General features: G+C 41.4%; 1 protein-coding gene across 1 annotated transcript in view; it reads right to left on the bottom strand.

The window, feature by feature from the left end:
- The window catches only part of COL23A1 (collagen type XXIII alpha 1 chain), a 327,013-nt gene that overhangs the window by 121,344 nt on the left and 184,902 nt on the right, over positions 1 to 20,767 (bottom strand). The gene's annotated exons all lie outside the window — the stretch shown is intronic.

Below are 20,767 nucleotides of genomic sequence, written 5' to 3'. Positions count from 1 at the left end.
GTTTTTGCTAAACATCTGTTCTACTGTGATATCATCTTTCAAGAACAACGCCAACGATACGCCTTTCTACAAACTGGGGCAGTGGGGATGGCCTTAATTTTTGTTTTATTGATTATTGTCTGGGACCCATCTCCACCTCTTGCCAATAAAGTCAAATTAGTTTTAAAGGTTAGTTTGCAAGACAATGGGCAGAATTCTGTTTCCAGTTATATCCACACTGATGACACATGGACTGCAAAGGACCCAATTTTAGGCTTGCCTATGGAGGTGAGCTGGTTCAGCCAATAACAAATCCAGTCACAAGATGGTAGACTTCATTACTATAATTAGCTAAGTCCAGACTGTTTGGACACAGTGAACTTCACTTTCTGGTTCTCAAGGCAGATTTATATAGCGTAGTTTATTTCATATGAGGATATCAGAGTGCTTTTCAACATTAATGAACCCTTAAAGCTCTGTGCAATGTTAGGAAGTGCTGTCATTTCACAGTAAGATGGATAAATGGAGGAACAGAGAGGGTGAGTTACCTAAAGATATGTAACATTACTGGTGGAAATGGGAATAGAATCTAGTAAGATCCCTGGTTCCAGTTTCCCGCTCTGGACAATGCTTCTTTCCTGAGATGATAATTTGCCAGCATAACATGTTTAATTCCGTTGTCCCAGGTGTGGATACATGCTGCTTGATTATTAACAATTGTCAATTAGCCTTTAAACTTTAATCACATTCAGTTTATAATGTACAACACAATCAGTTTGGGTGTTATGAGATAGGATTTATGTTCTTTTAGTGGGTTTTGAATGTTATAATTCTGCAGCAACAGAAACCAAGTCTGAATAAAAAAAAAGTTTTTCTATTCACAAAAATGTTTTGTGAAACCCTTATATAGAAAAAAGGCCCATAGAGCTGAATAGATATGAAATTAACAGGTTTCTACAGAAATTAAATGAGTTTCTAAAGAAGTTACTCTAAAAACAACGCAATATCATTCTCTATTAAACAGTCCTACAGAATTTAGCAGAGAATTATAACCCGGCATTAAAATTCTATAGGTTAATTAAAAAATTCTGCAGAAAGCTTGTAAGATTTTACCATAAGGGAATACACAATCTCAACTCATCCAAATTACTAGGCAGTCTCCCTTTAATTATATTACCTGTACATAATCTGAGTGGTTACTTTTCAGAGTAGAAGCTGTGTTAGCCTGTATCCACAAAAACAACAGGAGTACTTGTGGCACCTTAGAGACTAACAAATTTATTTAAGCATAAGCTTTTGTGGGATAAAACCCACTTCATCAGATGCATGCAGTGGAAAATACAGTAGGAAGATATATATACACACACGCACACACACGCACACACACGCACAGAGAACATGAAACAATGGGTCTTTCCATACACACTATAGCGAGAGTGATCAGTTAAGGTGAGCTATTACCAGCAGGAGAGAAAAAAAAACCTTTTTGTAGCGGTAATCAAGATGGCCCATTTCCAGCAGTTGACAAGAAGGTGTGAGGAACAGTAGGAGGGGGAAATAAACATGGGGAAATAGTTTTACTTTGTGTAATGACCCATCCACTCCCAGACTTTATTCAAGCCTAATTTAATGGTGTCCAGTTTGCAAATTAATTCCAATTCAGCAGTCTCTCGTTGGAGTCTGTTTTTGAAGTTTTTTTGTTGTAATATTGCAACTTTTAGGTCTGTAATCGAGTGGCCAGGGAGATGAAGTGTTCTCCAACTAGTTTTTGAATGTTATAATTCTTGATGTCTGATTTGAGTCCATTTATTCTTTTATGTAGAGATCTCTATCAAGTGTTCTTACAACTACAATATCCACCTGCTGAAGTGAAGAAACAGACTGACAGAGCCAGAAGAGTACTCAGAAGTCACCTACTACAGGGCAGGCCCAGCAAAGAAAGTAACAGAACGCCACTAGCCGTCACCTTCAGCCCCCAACTAAAACGTCTCCAGCGCATCATCAAGGATCTACAACCTATCCTGAAGGATGATCCATCACTCTCACAGATCTTGGGAAACAGGCCTGTCCTTGCTTACAGACAGCTCATGCTGTAGCAAATACTCACCAGCAACCACACACCACACAACAAAAACACTAACCCAGGAACCTATCCTTGCAACAAAGCCCGTTGCCAACTCTGTCCACGTATCTATTCAGGGGACACCATCATAGGACCTAATCACATCAGCCACACTATCAGAGGCTCATTCACCTGCACATCTACCACTGTGATATATGCCATCATGTGCCAGCAATGCCCCTCTGCCATGTACATTGGCCAAACCGGACAGTCTCTACATAAAAGAATAAATGGACACAAATCAGACATCAAGAATTATAACATTCAAAAACTAGTTAGAGAACACTTCAATCTCCCTGGCCACTCGATTACAGACCTAAAAGTCGCAATATTACAACAAAAAAACTTCAAAAACAGACTCCAACGAGAGACTGCTGAATTGGAATTAATTTGCAAACTGGACACCATTAAATTAGGCTTGAATAAAGTCTGGGAGTGGATGGGTCATTACACAAAGTAAAACTATTTCCCCATGTTTATTTCCCCCTCCTACTGTTCCTCACACCTTCTTGTCAACTGCTGGAAATGGGCCATCTTGATTACCGCTACAAAAAGTTTTTTTCTCTCTCCTGCTGGTAATAGCTCACCTTAACTGATCACTCTCGTTATAGTGTGTATGGTAACACCCATTGTTTCATGTTCTCTGTGTGTGTATATATCTATATCTATATATATCGTCCTACTGTATTTTTCACTGCATGCATCCGATGAAGTGGGTTTTATCCCATGAAAGCTTATGCTCAAATTTGTTAGTCTAAGGTGCCACAAGTATTCCTCATTCTTTTTGAGTGGTTACTGTTCAACCAAATAAGCATGTATACTGCAATATTTATTTTTGACAGCAGCTTCTATTTTGGATCCAATATAGTATACTACATAATTAATAGCAGGTATCTCATCTGACTCATACATCTCTCTGATGTGTGAAACCAAAGCCAAGCCAATTTGACATGGAGTAATCCACTTTACTATATTCGGGAGTGAAAAACAATCTCTCTTTCATAAAGCAAGACTTCAGAATGACTATCTGCTAGATTGTTAGGAATAAAACTGACAAGAAGGATTATCCCAGGAGAACCCTGATCCACCCATGATTATCTGCACCTGTGAAAGGAATACATTTAAGTGTCTTTTTACAGGATTATGTGAACAGAACAAATTCCCTTTCACTTTGGTGACAGCTATCACCCTTTTTTGGGATACTTACTGCTGTTATGTTAGTAGCCAAGTTACCCCCTAAAACTGACTTTGTGCTATGAACACCTGACAATATAATTTTACTCCTGTGCCTCATCTTCATAATTCATTTCATTCTTGGAACGATCATCAGTGATTTCAACTATTCTTTTGAGGCACAGCTGCCTTTCACAACTGTAGTTGCCTGTAAGTACTTGTAATTTATACTCCGCAATTGTTGCTCTACTTCCACCTAGCACTCTTTAAAATAGACTGAGACACATGTTTTCAGCTCCAGGTGCCACGTCTAACAAACAACAGACGTGTACTTGTTGCGCCCACAAACCATTTAATTGCACACCCACACTCGTTAATCATGAGATTCCCCCAATCCAAGTTTGGTTCATTGTTGGTCTTATGAACCTTTTGTTGAACAAGGGATATTTCGAGCCACAAAGACACAGACGCAGTGATGCTCAGTGTCACCACACCTAACTTTTAGGCACCTAGAAAAATCTCTGGGATTCACAAAGCCTGGGTTAGGTGCCTAGGCTCCCTGTACAATGAATGGGGAGAGCTAGATGCCTCAGAATGGGTTTCACAAAAGGCAGCATGCAGGAGGCACCTCACATAAGACAGCCAATGGGAGATGCCAAGCCGAGGGTTGTGTGCTAAGCCTCACTCCCTCTCTTGGAGATAGGCGCCTAAGTCTGGGCATCACTGGACCAGAGTGAGCAGGCAGGAGAATGACTCTGTAGTCTGCTGGTGAGAGCACCCCCATCTGTGAGGTGAGAGACCCAGGGTCCAATGCCCCTGCTCCAATGAATTTCTTATTGAGTTATCCACAGTGGAACAGCTTCAACAGGAGAGAGGGAGCCCTACCTCAGAATGCCCACAGCTTAAAAACTAGGGCGCTCACCTGAGAGGTGGCAGATCCCTGTTCAAATCCGTTCTCCCCCTCAGGTGGAAGGGGGGAACTTGAAGCTGAAAGTTATAAGGAAGGTTCTCCTCCTCCACCTCCCTCCTCTCCTGGCCATTTTGTTTATAGGGCCCTGATCTGTATTCTTAGTAGGACCACCTACCTTCTGGTTTGGGCATCGCTCTGGGGCTCAGGCATCTGGCAGAGGCAGAAACTCAGGTGCCCAGAGAACTTTTATTGCAAAAATTTAGGCGCCTACAGGCAGAAACTGAGCCAGGGTTTTATGAGTCCCAGTTGGGCCTGATTCTGGGTGGCAGTTAGGTGAAATCCCTTTTGTGAATCTAGCCCTTCATTATCAAAATGCTGATTGGCTGAGAATATGTCACCCACTGAGTAACACACAGTGCTGTAAGAAATGGAAAGAATATTATTCAGTTTGTACAGAATGTGATTATGAAACTTCTCTCTTGCATCCAGCCAGGAACTCAACCATATCTATTTATTTAACCCTTCTACTTGCATTTGAAGGTAAAATGAGTTCCATTTTAGCAGACAAGGCTGCAAATAGGCTGACAAGGTCACACCACAGGCCCCATTTTAATAGTCAGCACCATGGTGTCTGAGACATTCCAGTATTTCCCTATACTTAGCAGAGGAAATTACCAGGGCATCTTAGATAGCATGATGCGGTAGATGTTGGTCACTCTTTGTTCTATCATGGAATCATAGAAATGTAGGGCTGGAAGGGACCTTGATAGGTCATCTAATCCAGTCCCCTGCACTCATGGCAGGACGAAGCATTATCTAGAGCATCCTTGACAGGTATTTGTTTAACCTGTTCTTAAAAACTACCAATGATGGAGATTCCACCACCTCCCTAGCTAATTTGTTCCAGTGCTTAACCACCCTGACAGTTAGGAAGCTTTTCCTAGTGTCTAACCTAAATCTTTCTCACTGCAATTTAAGCCCATTACTTCTTGTCCTGTCTTCAGTGGTTAAGGAGAATAATTTATCACCATCCTCTTTATAACAACCCTTTATGTACTTGAAGACTTATGTTCCCCCTCAGTCTTCTCTTCTCCAGACTAAACAAACCAATTTTTTTCAATCTTTCCTCGTAGATCATGTTTTCTAGACCTTTAATCATTTTAGTTGCCCTCTTCTGGGCTTTTCCAATTTGTCCACATCTTTCCCAAAGTGCAGTGCCCAGAACTGGACACGAGATTCCAACTGAGGCCTTATCAGTGCTGAGTAGAGTGGAAGAATTACTTCTCATGTCTTGCTAGCTCCTGCTATTAGGTCCCAGAATGATGTTTGCTGTTTTTGCAACAGTATGACATTGTTGGCTCATATTTAATTTGTAATCCACTATAACTCCCAGATCCTTTTCTGCAGTACTCCTTCCTAGGCAGTCATTTCCCATTTTGTATTTGTGCAATTGGTTATTCCTTCCTCAGTGTGGACACAACCTCCAGACACATTATATAACACTGTTCTGGAGAAGTAATAACCACCACAGAACTTCTGAATCAGTGATGAAGCTGGTAAATAAAGCTGTTATATTAATTTCTCTTTAAAAAGTTCAGATTTCACAAGCTTCAGCTACTTTGTTCACTTGCAGCAGTGAGGCAAATACAGACTGCAGCTCAACCCGCTTGCCTCCTTTCCATGGTTCTCTTTTAAATCTACTAAACATCTTGCTGACAATGCCTGGATTCCATGCTCATTTTTTCCTGGCTATGGTGAGTTACACATGTTTACATTTTGCTGTAACAGTTTAAGGAGAGTAAATCTTACAAACACTTCTGCTGAAGCCATATAATGATAAATCAGAGGCTCAAAAAAAAAAAAAAAAAAAAAAGAAGGAATCCAGACTTCAGATGGAATAAAGGACAAGATGGGGAGTTTTTAAAAAACACACACTTCAAATGTTAACTTCTCTCCTTACACCAACTTCTCAGGACCTAGAGGTAAGTTGCCATTTGCCTTGACTGACACCTCTGCAATAAATATTCTATAACAAATGTGATGTTGATGGACAAGTCAGTTTCCTTCAGTTATCAGATTTTGCTTGATAAACCATGTAAAAGGAGATGAACAAATACTATATTCCAGCAGTTCTGTGAAACTCCTGCCAATTCCATTTCCCCCTGGAGAAGCTGATGACCTTATTTATAAGAGTTGGGGAACAAACTGCTGAATTTCCCGTCCATAATAATTTCATCATTGTCCTCACACTGAAAACTGGCTTTTACAAAGGAAGTAGGATCTAGTCACCAGTCTCATTTTCCAGCAAGAGACAAATTAATTTCACCCGTTTAGGAAGCCTATTAGAGTGCAAACCAGAAGGCTGTATCTAACGTCCGTTACAATTCCTGTTCTTTAGGGTTTAAAATTTGCTCTAGCACTTTTATGTATATTTCTCAGTTGGGGATAACATTTCTTGGAAAGTGTGCTAAAGTGCCATTTTACTGTAAAAAGGGAGTACATAAAAGTGAATGTCCAAATCAGGCCTTCTAAAGAAATGCAGGAATTCAATGGCTCCCCAGAGTTTGGCATGCTAAGAACAAAGAGAATTGTTTAGGGAGAAGAATATCTTCACATTGAAAAAGGCAAAGGAAAATGAAGTCCCAGCCCACCTATATTCAGTATTGGTCAAATTCTGCAGTATTTATTATTTTTATAACCCCCAAAAGTATTCTAGGCACTTTGCAGAAGAAACAGAAAGACAAGGACACTATCTCAAAGAGATTCCAGTCTAATTTTATACATGACACATGAGTGAGGCTAGCAAGCAATAGAAGGAAGAGGTAAAGAAGGTACAATACCACCACTCCATGATTACTCAATTCCCGCCGGAGTGCCTCCCAGTGGTTGCATTATATCTAGATAGAATTTTCTTTTTAATGAGGGAGAATTAACTCACTCTTTGTAGATGACATGGCTTCGCTTTTTCAGTCCTCACACTAGGAAAAACTCCCTTTGAAGTCAAGGGGAGGAGTGAGTTTTGCCTGAGCAAGCGCTGTGGGATGCTTACATGAAGCAATTCTCTTGAGAACCATTATTTGGGAAAATATTGACTGCAACAGGAAATTGCATAAAATGAAAATAAATTGGACACTTGACAGAATATAGAAAATATTTAGGCTAAAATAACTACCACTGCACAAAGCAAACAAATAGTTGCTGGAAACACAAATTAAGTTGCTGGAATCGGAGAAATAAACAGAAGAATAGTAGATGGAATCGGTAACAAAATCCTCAGTGTGCATAGAACTGACATGGTCTGCCTATTGCCGCTGAAAGAGCTGGCTTGGACGAGTCTGCTCTGCTCCTGACTGGACAGTCTCCCTTCCTCTTGAGTGCCAGATGCATTTCATAGAAGACGTAACATTGGACATATTTTAAGGCTTGATTTAAAAAAACGACAACCTTAAAGTCTAAAGAAATAATTAATTCCTCCTGCCCTCTGCTCCCACTAATTACCATTGCTGTATTTGAAAGATAAAACTCCCGCATGAGACACTGGAGAATTCATTCAATTAAGCAGCATGATTGGATTTATACCTGCCTCAAAATACCAACAGCTGCTGGAATTGAAGCAAAGCTACTGTGTGGCTAACACAAGGATTCTTCTTAGCCACTATACCTTCCTTCAGCTTCTGATGAACGGTAATTCTGAAGTTTATCCTGGCACTGTGAGTGGGGTTAGCGTCATTGGATTCAGAGTCTTTACAGCCAAAAAAAAGGATCGGGGAACTTTTTCTTCCTGTATAAGATACTCTTTGGAGACATATTTTGAGTTCATGGCTCTCCTTCAACCATGCTGCTCAGAGTCCTTCATCCCCCAAACCCCTTCTCTTGTCACCAGAAGTGGGTGGGACACTAGGAACAAACAAGAAATACTTGTGTGACAGTAGGAGTGAGGCAGTCACGCCACCATGCTTCAGCACCCAAAACCACACAAAAATGCTGAAACCTGGAATTATTTGGAATCATGTAAGATTGAAAAACAAACAGGAATTTACTTCAATGGACATTTGATTGGAACCATTATGAGGGCTATATGGCTGAATGGGAAGAAAGCAGTTTTCTACAAGCAGCACTATAGCCGTGGCTGGACCTCAGTCAGGGCCGGTGCAACCCATTAGGCGACCTAGGTGGTCGCGTAGGGCGCTACAATTTGGGGGGCGACGACCGCAGCGGTATTTCGGCGGCGGGACCTTCTGCCGCTTAGGGCGGCAGAAAACCTGGCGGCGCTCCTGTCCTCAGTTAAGGCAGCTAACTACTGTGCATAATATAATGCTGGCTAGTTGGCTGCAGTTCTCTTTCTTAATCACTAGCTGACACTGTTACAGATGAGTCCCAAGCTACAGATTAGGATGTGGAGCCAGAATTCTTCAAAATTCAGGGGTGTGTTTGGATCCTGTGTTTTGGTTTGAGCCCATCTCTTGTTAGAAAGTAATCACATGTAATAAGGGTTTGGCCCAATGGGTTTTTATTTCAGACTTCAGGCTGCTCTTTTTCTCCCTGCTCTGACATATTTTATGGCTAAAGCACACATAGAAGAATTCAAATATTCAGCTAAGACCAATTTTGTCTCACCCACTCTACTTTCACAGAACAGCTTCTGGACAACTTAACTTCTAACTCTTGCTACTTTACAAACTGTAGTTCATGTCAGATAAATATTTTTCAGTCACCCACTGTATATTTCTGAGTTATCCAGTGGGAAAATGAAATGTCCTTTCACCAAGCCAGTCAGATACCGCAGTGATGAGTGTAATATAAGAACTTATCTAGGAGAGTTTAGACAAGAACACATTGGGGAACAAGGGATATTACAATTGTTCAGAGGTATTAATCCCTTTCCCAAATATCAATCAATTTGGTATTTGCTTACACATACCAGTATGCATGAAAAAGTTCCCTCCCTGAACAAATAATTTTTGACCATTTTCTCTGGTGCTTGAAGGATCTGTAATTCACATCAAATATTAGCTTTAAAATGTTTACCTCAATGGTGGCTATTGGTTTACTTCTGGTTTTCCAATACAGTCTTTCCGAACAAAACAAACTCCATTGTAGATGGATTAAGGACAGGGTTCATGGCTGATTTCAGGATGCAAAAACTAGCAGTTTTCTGAATAGAAATGGGCTACAAAGCCCATTTGTCATTACAGCCAGCTTAAGAGCTCTGTCCATTTGTTTCTCCCTCACATCCATCTCCATCCCAATCCCAGGTGAAAATGTATATCAAATATCTGCTAATTATGCATTTACCTGCTACCCTCCCCTATACACAAATGACAGGATCCCAAAAATACCATATTTGATTATGGGATTTCTAGGGTGCATCGTTTTTTATTTTGATAGCCAGCCTAGTGGTGCTACAGATGATTTTCTCCACACTTTTTTTATAATCCCCTATTTCAGTATCAACATCTGGCTCTGCCAATTACCCCAACCCTGACCCAGAGAGTGGTGAGACAATCCTCTCCCTGAAACATTTCCAAGCTGTCCTCTGACTGCCAAAAAAAAGTCCGCATTCCTCATTTTCTATCACCCTCAGCTGTATGGCTTGTCAGTTTGAATTGTCTAATCATAAATACAAACATTTTTGAATACATCCCCTGGAGGGAACTTGTATTGCTTTACAGTGGTCCACAGTGATCACAAACACTACCAAATCAGACTTGCATATTAATTTCACTGAACCAGAAACCTTCTACATAGGTTTCGAGTTGTGGTTGGATGTATTCCTGGAGGTTTCATCACATGACAATCTTTAACTAAAAAGATTAATCTTTATTGACAACCCTACTTCTACATGTGCCTGGCACACAGGCTTGACTTTCCTCACCAGTGTATTTGGATAAATAAGAAGAGACTCCAAAATTAGTCCATCCCTTATTTCAAGAATGAACTAAACTTCTGTGGAGGTTCAAAAAGTTTTGGTTAATGTTTGTGTAGGAGTGAAGACATCAGCTACTCTGGTATTTCTGACCTAATCAAACTAGGGAAAGACCAGGAATCTCAAGAGAAAACTCGGTTTTCTAACCTATTCTATAACATGAAGTTCACCCATTACTCACTATAGACCACACTCCTCTGACCTTGTATAACCCACACACCTCCTGGGTGTGGTGTTCTGTCCCATCTAGTGGCACTGAGACCACTTAGAGAGAGTTAAATGAGCCTGCTCTGCAGCCTTAACTAACAGCCAGTTGGCTTTTAGTTCATGCGGTAGAGGCTCATGCACTAAGCTCTAGAGGTCACTGGTTCGATCCCTCCCGCCGACAACCAGGGTCTGGCAGTGTTACACTTGCCCCTTGAATAAGAACATAAGAACGGCCGTACTGGGTGAGACCAAAGATCCATCTAGCCCAGTATCCTGTCTACCGACAGTGGCCAATGCCAGGTGCCCCAGAGGGAGTGAACCTAACAGGTAATGATCAAGTGATCTCTCTCCTGCCATCCATCTCCACCCTCTGACAAACAGAGTCTAGGACACCATTCCTTACCCATCCTGGCTAATAGCCATTAATGGACTTAACCTCCACATCTGTACGCAGTATTCAAGATGTGGGCATACCATCGATTTATGTAAGGGCAATAATATATTCTCTGTCTTATTCTCCATCCCGTTTTTAATGATTCCTAACATCCTGTTTGCTTTTTTGACCGCCTCTGCACACTGTATGGACGTCTTCAGAGAACTATCCATGATGACTCCAAGATCTTTTTCCTGATTCGTTGAAGCTAAATTAGCCCCCATCATATTGTATGTATAGTTGGGGTTATTTTTTCCAATGTGCATTACTTTACATTTATCCACATTAAATTTCATTTGCCATTTTGTTGTCCAATCACTTAGTTTTGTGAGATATTTTTGAAGTTCTTCACAGTCTGCTTTGGTCTTAACTATCTTGAGCAGTTTAGTATCATCTGCAAACTTTGCCACCTCACTTTTTACCCCTTTCTCCACATCATTTATGAATAAGTTGAATAGGATTGGCCCTAGGACTGACCCTTGGGGAACACCACTAGTTACTCCTCTCCATTCTGAGAATTTACCATTAATTCAGACCCTTTGTTCCCTGTCTTTTAACCAGTTCTCAATCCATGAAATAACCTTCCCTTTTATCCCATGACAACTTAATTTACGTAAGAGCCTTTGGTGAGGGACCTTGTCAAAGGCTTTCTGGAAATCTAAGTACACTATGTCTACTGGATCCCCCATGTCCACATGTTTGTTGACCCCTTCAAAGAACTCTAATAGATTAGTAAGACACGATTTCCCTTTACAGAAATCATGTTGACTTTTGCCCAACAGTTTGTGTTCTTCTATGTGTCTGACCATTTTATTCTTTACTATTGTTTCGACTAATTTGCCCGGTACTGAAGTTAGACTTACCGGTCTGTAATTGCTGGGATCACCTCTAGAACCCTTTTTAAATATTGGCATTACATTAGCTATCTTCCAGTTGTTGGGTATAGAAGATGATTTAAAGGACAGGTTACAAACCCTAGTTAATAGTTCCGCAATTTCACATTTGAGTTCTTTCAGAACTCTTGGGTGAATGCCATCTGTTCCCGGTGACTTGTTAATGTTAAGTTTATCAATTAATTCCAAAACCTCCTCTAGTGATACTTCAATCTGTGACAGTTCCTCAGATTTGTCACCTACAAAAGCTGGCTCAGGTTTGGGAATCTCCCTGACATCCTGATCGCCATATTTGGGGTCGGGAAGGAGTTTTCCTCCGGGGTAGATTGGCAGAGGCCCTGGAGGTTTTTCGCCTTCCTCCACAGCATGGGGCAGGGGACGCTAACTGGAGGATTCTCTGCTACTTGAAGTCTCTAAACCACAGGATTTGGGGACTTCAACAGCAGAGTCAAGGGAAAGGGTTGGGACGGCTTTGTGGCCTGCATCATGAGGGAGGTCAGACTAGATGATCATAATGGTCCCTTCTGATCTTAAAGTCTATGAGTCTATCCTCAGCCATGAAGACTGAAGCAAAGAATTTGTTTAGTTTCTCCGCAATGACTTTATCGTCTTTAAGCGCTCCTTTTGTATCTCTATCATTGAGGGGCCCCACTGGTTGTTTAGCAGGCTTCCTGCTTCTGATGTACTTAAAAAACATTTTGTTATTACCTTTTGAGTTTTTGGCTAGCCGTTCTTCAAACTCCTCTTTGGCTTTTCTTATTACATTTTACACTTAATTTGGCAGTGTTTATGCTCCTTTCTATTTACCTCGCTAGGATTTGACTTCCATTTTTTAAAGGAAGTCTTTTTATCTCTCACTGCTTCTTTTACATGGTTGTTGAGCCACAGTAGCTCTTTTTTAGGTCTTTTACTGTGTTTCTTAATTTGAGGTATACATTTAAGTTGGGCCTCTATTTCTGGAGAAAGTCTGTTTTGCTGAAGGAAAACCCAAACAAAAGCAAAAACAAACACGCGGGGTTCCCAAGGGAAACTTAGCATATAGCACCTAGGAAACTACTGTGGATTCAGATTTACGTGCCAGCTTAAACACTTTATTGACTTTAACCCAAGAAACAAACATTCTTCTTGTACCCAGTTATTGGGTATGGGTACAGCAACACAACATCCTCTGTAAGTCTAAGAGGTCTATCCTCTCTGTGAGGAGAGCAATGAGGGGGGACATACATTTACTTAAAAAACAAAACAAAAAAAAACACAACAAAAGATACTTCAGTCTGTTTCCTGCTTATGAGGAAATAGCTGCTTGCCCCCTGGGCTAAAATAAACTTTGGGCCAACTTGGACTGTCATTAACTATTTTCATAGACACCTAGAGTTTAGGGGCAGAAGGCCCCATTACGACCATCTAGTCTGACTCTGTGGCCATGGAATTTCCATCAGCCAAATTCTGAAAAAGCAGGGGCCCCTTTAAGATCTCTGAAGTTGGGCACCGAAAAATTGAGACAACCCTATCACTAATAACTTTTTAAAAAAAAATTGTAGGACTGCAGGTTTATAAACTACTTAGCACAACTGGGCCCCAGGTTGGTTGAAGCCTCATAGCGCTATCCCAGTGTAAATAATAAATGTTTACCAGCCCAGAAAAAGGCTGTTACCAAGTTAACAGAATGTTTTACTTGACTCTCAGATATCCAGCAAGGTTCCTTAGGATATAAAGGTACCTCTACAATATAGTTGAAATGTCTGCCCTAGTGTAGAGTCATCAGTTAGAGTTATTGTTTTTCTGGATGAAGTTCTAATTTGCATTTTTAAATTTTTATTTTTAATGGCTATTAACTATGATTACGACAATCATCCTCCAGGCCAAAGAGTTACTGCCACCTAATGCCCAATTAATTCGCCGTTCAGAGGGGAGTGATCAGAAAACATTTGGGAAGAATGTTCCGTTTCTATGGCTTTACTCATTTCTTTACTAAGCGTTACAAAAAGGTCTCGGGTGCACCACCAAGTAATCGATTTTTTTTTTTTGCTGATCTCCGCACATCCGTCAGTGGAGTTATTTTGGGAAGAGTCTTTGTTTTTCAGCGTAGGAGCACAAACAAAGCTTATAGCAGAAGCCTCCTCACCAGGCTGGGAGTGCTCCTCTCCTGCATGGAAGGAAAGGCCCAACTACTTCCACTGCAACGTCTGCCCACTGCAGACATTGTTGAGTATGCTCGGTGGGACTAGCATCAGTGGAAGGATGGAACTGGAGAGACTTCATGAGGATCCAGGGGGTTAAAACCTGGGTCTGCTGGTCCCTGGACAACTGCCGCATCTATGCCAACACCCAAAAGCTCTGGCAGAGCAGCAGTTGACAGGCTGTGAGCCTTGTGGACCCAAATACCACAGGAGACGCTGGCCACAAAGGGGCTGATTGGCAATGCTCCCAAGGTCCCCAGATTGGTCCAGGCACACTACTTAAGTTTGGAGAGGACATCAGGAAGTTGTTTGTGCAACCAGGCAGATTCCCCAACAGGCTGCTTCTGTGTCCTGGCCTCCAACTCCAGCTTTGGCTCTGCTCCCTGGCTTCTGACTCTTGGCTCTGGTTACTGACTTCTGACTCTGGCTCTGACCCTTGGCTCCTGATACCAGCTCCACCCATGTCCCAGCCGTGACAGGCTGCAGGAAAAATGGGTAAGCCCAGGGACCCTGCTAGCAAGAGGAAGATTTCCTGGAAAAAAGTTAGGGGTTGTGTTATTTTTTCCACTTAGACTCTTCTGTGGGGGGAACCTTCTTCTACAGAGGTTCCTAGAACAGCTGCGGTCAGCAGAGACACTAGCCTAGTCTTCACTTACCGGCTGGTCCGGAGGCACGCCATCGATGTTCTGGGATCGATTTATCGCGTCTGGTTAAGACGCGATAAATCGATCCCGGATCGATCCCGGAAGTGCTCACAATCGACGCCGGTACTCCAGCTCGCCGAGAGGAGTACGCGGCGTCGACGGGGGGAGACTTCCGGCCGCGTCTGGACCGCGGTAAGTCCGGAGTAAGGTACTTCGAATTCAGCTACGTTATTAACGTAGCTGAATTTGCGTACCTTAGTCCGAAGTCCGGACTAAGTGTAGACCAGCCCACTGGTAATGCACAATCGAAGTTATGCTGGCAAAAGCTGCTGGGGACAAACAGATGATGCAGAACCACAGGCTTCCAAAAGGCCAATGTTGCTTGACGCCAACACTTGGGTGGTGCACCTCCTTCCCTCTCCCCAGCAGAGCGCTGCCTCGTACAAGGCCCAATTTAGCCCTTATTCTACAGGATGCATTTCTGAAATACAAGGCCAGGGGTGTAATTAAATGGAGCTGCTCGTTTAATGACACTCTTCAGAAAAGACAATTAATAGCTGAAAGGCATACCCTGTTCTGGAGCAGCAAAATCTGTACTGCATTACAAGCCAGCCTGCAGCAACAGGGACAAATGGGTCGCAGCATACAATGAACGCATGTGTGGCCCAGATGACCGCACCCCATATGCCAATCATCCAAAGCAGCACTTCATTCTAAAGGCTTGTCTACACAGTATGTTAGTGCTCACCAGAGTGGTGCAAATTGTAGTGTGCCCCAAATGTGTTATGCACTAACTGGCCCACGTGGACCCCGCCGGCGCACACTACAAATTCCCTAGTGCACACGTTAACGTAGTGCATGCTATCAAGTAGTAGGAAACTTTTGGTGTGCACCAGTGGGGTCCACGGAGGCCAGTTAATGCATGACATGCTGGTGCACACTAGAATTTATACCCCAGTTGATGTAAATAGCTAATATAGTTCTTAGCACTTAGGTAACACTTTTTATTTGAGATTTTCGAAGCACTTTACACTTTTTCGTATCATTATCCACTTTTTATTGATCAAGAACCCGAAGCACAGAAGAGTTAAGTGACTTGCTTAAGGTCACTGAAGAAGCCAGGGAGAGTTGGGAACAGAAGCCAACAGAAGGTCTCTTGGGTTCCAGTCCAGCGGGCCAGACTGCTTCTTTGTGTCAGCCAAACCTTCTGTACTACAACCTTCTGCCTTACTTACAGCCTCTCTTTCTTTAATCAATTGCAAGGACAGTTCAAGTTCTTCCTATGTTGCGGTAACTTTCAGATACCACCACATTCCAAAGAGAGCCATTAACTCAAGGTAGTATTTCTGTAACTATGCTCACATGCAAGTTGATGTGTGCTAATTTAAATGCATTGAGTACTATTTGGAGCAGCAGTTTGTAGAAAGCAGCTCCACCTTTTACATTTAATTCCACCCTGGAATAATGACCACACTCCTTAGAACCAGCCAATAGATATGTCTGCAGGATTCATGCTGGTGAAGCCTCACAAAGTCTACATCAACCAGAAAGGAAGAGAAGAGGTCAAGGTCACACTTCCCAAACAGCTGAAGGATGAGAACAACAACAACCTCCAAGTTTAAAATACTGAGGTCTAGCCAGCTCACCCGCCCACCCCTCACTGAAATTTTTGAAAAACAAACAAAATTATAATTTTCATTGAAATTTTCAGAAGAATTTTAACTTTTACTCAAAAAACTGAAAACACAAAAACTGAAAGCTTTGGGTTTTGGCCAAAATTTTTGTTCTCTAACCAAAAAAAATAAAAAATCCTTTTCTTTTTTTTAGGAGAGCACTTCCAATGAAAAAACGTGTCTTGTTGAAAACTAAATTTTCTGCTTTAAAAAAGAAAAAAGAAAAAATTCTTTTGCCAGCCCTTCTTCTCAAGTCCAATTACCTGGCTGTACATGGCTATCATGGACACAAGAAATGCTAGAGGTACAGTAACAAGGAGATGCACAAGACTAAGGATCATAGATCAACTGTCTATCAACAGAGATGTAGAATCAATATGAGCAGTAATATCCAATGTGCATCACATCAGAGATTACAAACACCTAATTCCAGTAACGCAAGTTCTCTCTCTTCCAGCAACTCTAAATTACTTCATTGAAAGTGGTAGTTTTCCTATTCCCACTCAATGCCTTTAGAAAAGCAGTGTTCCAAGAGAACAGAGAAAGCCTTTGTGTCCCATCTTATATTACTGCTTACTAAGGAATCCTTTTCAAATAAAAATAGGACACTGGCTGTGTAAAACAGTCTAACAAGAAGACCACATTGAAGTAATGTCTAAAGTCAAGGCCTTGGGCTGTTTTGAGAAGGAACATGCTTCTATGTCTTTGACCATAGTAACAAAGAAAGACAGTGACAAGCAGCAAGACTACATTAGGTGCATGTTTAAAAACATTTGGAGTTAATAGAGGCTTGTCTTCATACCAGTGCAGAATGACACATTGAATTTTGAATATGATTCAGTATTATGAACATTTAAAAAAAATCTTAAAATTGGTTATGAAATTCCGAGCTGCCCCCCCCCCTTCAAATACAAGCTTCAGGCCACAAGTCTCTCTCCCCATCAGCTTATCTGTTGCTTTCAACTTCTGTCAGCGCCTCATTTTACTCAAAGAAGAGAAAATCTTGTATGTTCCAGTTAAGGTCTTTTTTGTACTATAATATAGCTACACAAGGCCTTGCCATTTTCTGGTATCTCAAATGGATAAATTACAGAGTTCATGAGAAGGACAGTTTCTTGGAAATCGAATCATTTGTCACTGTGTCTATAAGAACCTACTCTGTTAATCTTGTAGATGATTCCAGAACCAAGTGCTTTGCCTTCTATACGAAGTCCCAACTCCTGCCATCAGCTCTACAGGTTGTATAATTGGGGGAGGGGAGCAAATCAAGCAACCAAAGGTGTGAAATCAGACTGAGTTCTGTTGTCCTCCAAAGTGGGTGGTTCTGCAATCTCACATTATCCCTGTCTGTTTTCTCAGACACCCCAAAGAGGGTTTTAGTTTGGTTTTTTTTTTTTTTTTTTTTTTAACCCAAAGCAGGCAGAGTTAGTAAAACATGGACGTTTATAATGTTACCTTCTTTACTAAGTGCATTTGGATTCTATTTCAGAAAATTAAGTTGTAATTGACTTTTTATAGATACACACATTCTGGAGCTGCCTCAGATGTTCAGCCAATAAGCAATTGTCTGTGTTTTTATAGCAACGTGTGTTTTGACCGGTTTTTAACCTTTTCCTCCAAAAACATGCGGGTTTTCAGAACGGATTTTGTTGTGTAACAGTGTCTAGTGTATGGGTCTATCTTAGTATGGTTTTGGAAAGGCTAATGCAAAGCCAACTGTGAAAGAACATTGTATTGATGGTTTACCAAAGACAATGCCAGATGGTAAATTCTTCAGGGCAGGACTCTCAGTGTGTGTTTGTACAGTACCCAGCAGGGACAGGACAAATAAAATTAGACCATCCCTGACAGATGTTTGTCCAACAGCAGTGAAGATTCCATAACCTCCCTTGGAATCCTGCTTGAATTTAACTACCTTATAGTTAGAAAGTTTTTCCTAATATCTAACCTAATTTTCTCTTGCTGCAGATTAAGCCGCCTTATTCCACCTTCAGTGCACATGGAGAACAATTGATCACTGTCCTCTTTATAACAGCCCTTAACATATTTGAAGACTTATCAGGTTTTCCCTCCACCTTCTTTTCACAAGACTAAACAGGCCCATTTTTTTTTTAAACTTTTCCCCATAAGTCAGGTTTTCAAAACCTTTTATCATTTTTGTTGCTCTCCTCTGAACTGTCTTCAATTTGTCCACATCTTTCCTAAAGTGTGGTGCCCAGAATTGGGTATGGTACTTCAGTTCAGGCCTCATTAGGGCTCAATAAAGCAGGATAATTACCCTACCTTGTCTTACATACAACACTCCTGTTAATACAACCCAGAACAATATTAGCCTTTTTTTTGCAACTGCATCACATTGTTGACTCATATTCAATTTGTGATCCACTATAGCCCCCAGATCCTTTCTAGCAATCCCACTGCCTAGACAATTAATCTTCATATAGCAGTTGTGCATTTGATTTGTCCTTCTTAAGTGCAGTATTTTGCACTTGCCTTTATTTAATTTCATCTTATTGAATTCAGATCAGTTCTCCAATCTATAATGGCTACCCCCACTGCTCTGGACTGGATAAGAGATGAACTGTAGTCATGCCATTGCTTTCACTGTTCCACTGTCACCATACAAAAGAAGAAGTTCTTCAATTTGTCATGGTGATTTTGAATTCTGTCTTCCAAAGTACTTGCAACCCCACCCTGCTTGGTATGATCTGCAAATTTTAATAGGCATTCAATCCTCTCTATTATCCAAGTCATTAATAAAAGTATTGAATAGTACCAGACCTAGGACTGATCTCTGCAGGACCCCACTAGATATGCCCTCCCAGTTTGACATACCCTTGAGTATGGTCTTTCAACTAGCTGTATCTTTCCAGGTATCAACATTAGGCTGATTGGTCTAGAATTCCCCAAGTCCTCTTAGTTTCCCTTTTACAAAGATAGGTGTTACGTTTGCCCTTCTCAAGTCCTCTGGGACCTTGCCCATCCTCCAGGAGCTCTCAAAAGAGAATTGCTAACGGTTCTGAGATTGCTTCAACTAGTTCCTTCAGACCTTAGGATTAATTTCGTCAGGCCCCGCTGACTTGAATACAGTACAATGTCCTTTAACCTATTCTTTCCCTATTTTGGCTTGCGTTCCTTTCCCTTTGTTGTTAATATTAATTGTGTTGACTGTGTGGTCACCATTAACCTTTTTTAGTGAAGGCTGAAGCAAACTAGGCATTCAGCACCTCAGCCTTCTTGAAGTCATCAGTAATTAGCTCTCCTTCCCTGTCAAGTAGAGGACCTATACTTCCTTCATCTTTCTCTGGCTTCTAATGTATTTAAAGAACCTCTTCTTATTGCCTTTTCTGTCTCTTGTGAGGAGTAACTCACGTTATGCCTTAGCCTTGGCTGCTTATGCTATTGTTTTGTATTTGTGGAAGTTCTGATCTATTAAGCATGATTTGCATAATTCTGTTGACTTTAAGAACCCACTTGAAAATGGACCTGATAGAGAGGAAGGATGGTTCAGTGGTTAGGATACTAGCCTAGGATGTGGGAGATCTTCCCAGCAGAAACTTCCTGTAAAGTGGGGATACAATGGGGTTTAAACAGTCTACCAGTCAGTGAGGATAAATTCATTAAATAGTGTGCAGTGCTCAGGTACTATGGTAATAGCTTCATGTAAGTACTCAAGACTGATCGTGTCTTTTATTGTTTGACGTCACAGATGGCCAAATGCTGAACTCCTGATCTTGTCTTCCAAACCTTCTCTACTGCCCACATTCCCTTTCAATGTGGACACCGTCCTTCTTATCACTCAGTTCAATTACCATTGGGTCATCAGACTCCTCTCTCTCTCCCTGCACGTTTAAATGGAGATGGTTCAGGGTGATGGGGTGATCTTGTTTTATATGACCTGATTCATCCACTCTCAGCCATAAACAAGTGTGAAACGAAATGGATACATTTAGTTTCTACGGACACACTTTAAGAACTGCAAGCATAATTGTATTAATGCCAGAGGTGGGTCTGAGCAGCACAGTTCAGATGTAAATCCAACCTGCCCCAAACTTAGGGAGAGTGTTTGGATCTGGGGTGCTGGCTCAGATCCAGGTCTCATTATTACTGTTAATTACCATTTTAGACACTAAGGCATGCAATCTTTGGAAATAGGAATAAGCAGAACATCTAGTATTTGGACAGCACCCACCTATTTTCCTTTTAGAGCTATTTATCCTGATCTCGGTCTCTCAGTTATATGCCATTGGGAGTGGGAGAGAAGACATCATCAATGCTACAAAAGCACCAGCTATTATTCTGCTTGCTTCAAGTTTCAGTTTTTCCTCAAATCTGCCTGTGCTAATTCTTGCTTTCATGAGAGGACACAAAACAACCACATGATGGAAAAGCGGAATGGTGAGAGCCAAGCCTGCTCTCACGTCACAGTGCACATTCCTATCCCACTAGGGAACACAACCCAACCCAACAACACAAACCTTGCCTTACTGTCAGCAATCAACAACCCTTTTCAGAGACGTGAAATAGGGACTCTATTAGTACAGTAAAGAGAAGCAGCAGCAGCAAAACAAGGTCCTTCTACATGTTTGTTCAATGGAACGCGTGCAACATTTGCCAGAAGTGACTT

This window comes from Malaclemys terrapin, chromosome 8, assembly GCF_027887155.1.
Source record: "Malaclemys terrapin pileata isolate rMalTer1 chromosome 8, rMalTer1.hap1, whole genome shotgun sequence".
Taxonomy (NCBI): Eukaryota; Metazoa; Chordata; order Testudines; family Emydidae; genus Malaclemys; species Malaclemys terrapin.
This window is presented reverse-complemented; position numbering and strand designations above follow the sequence as displayed.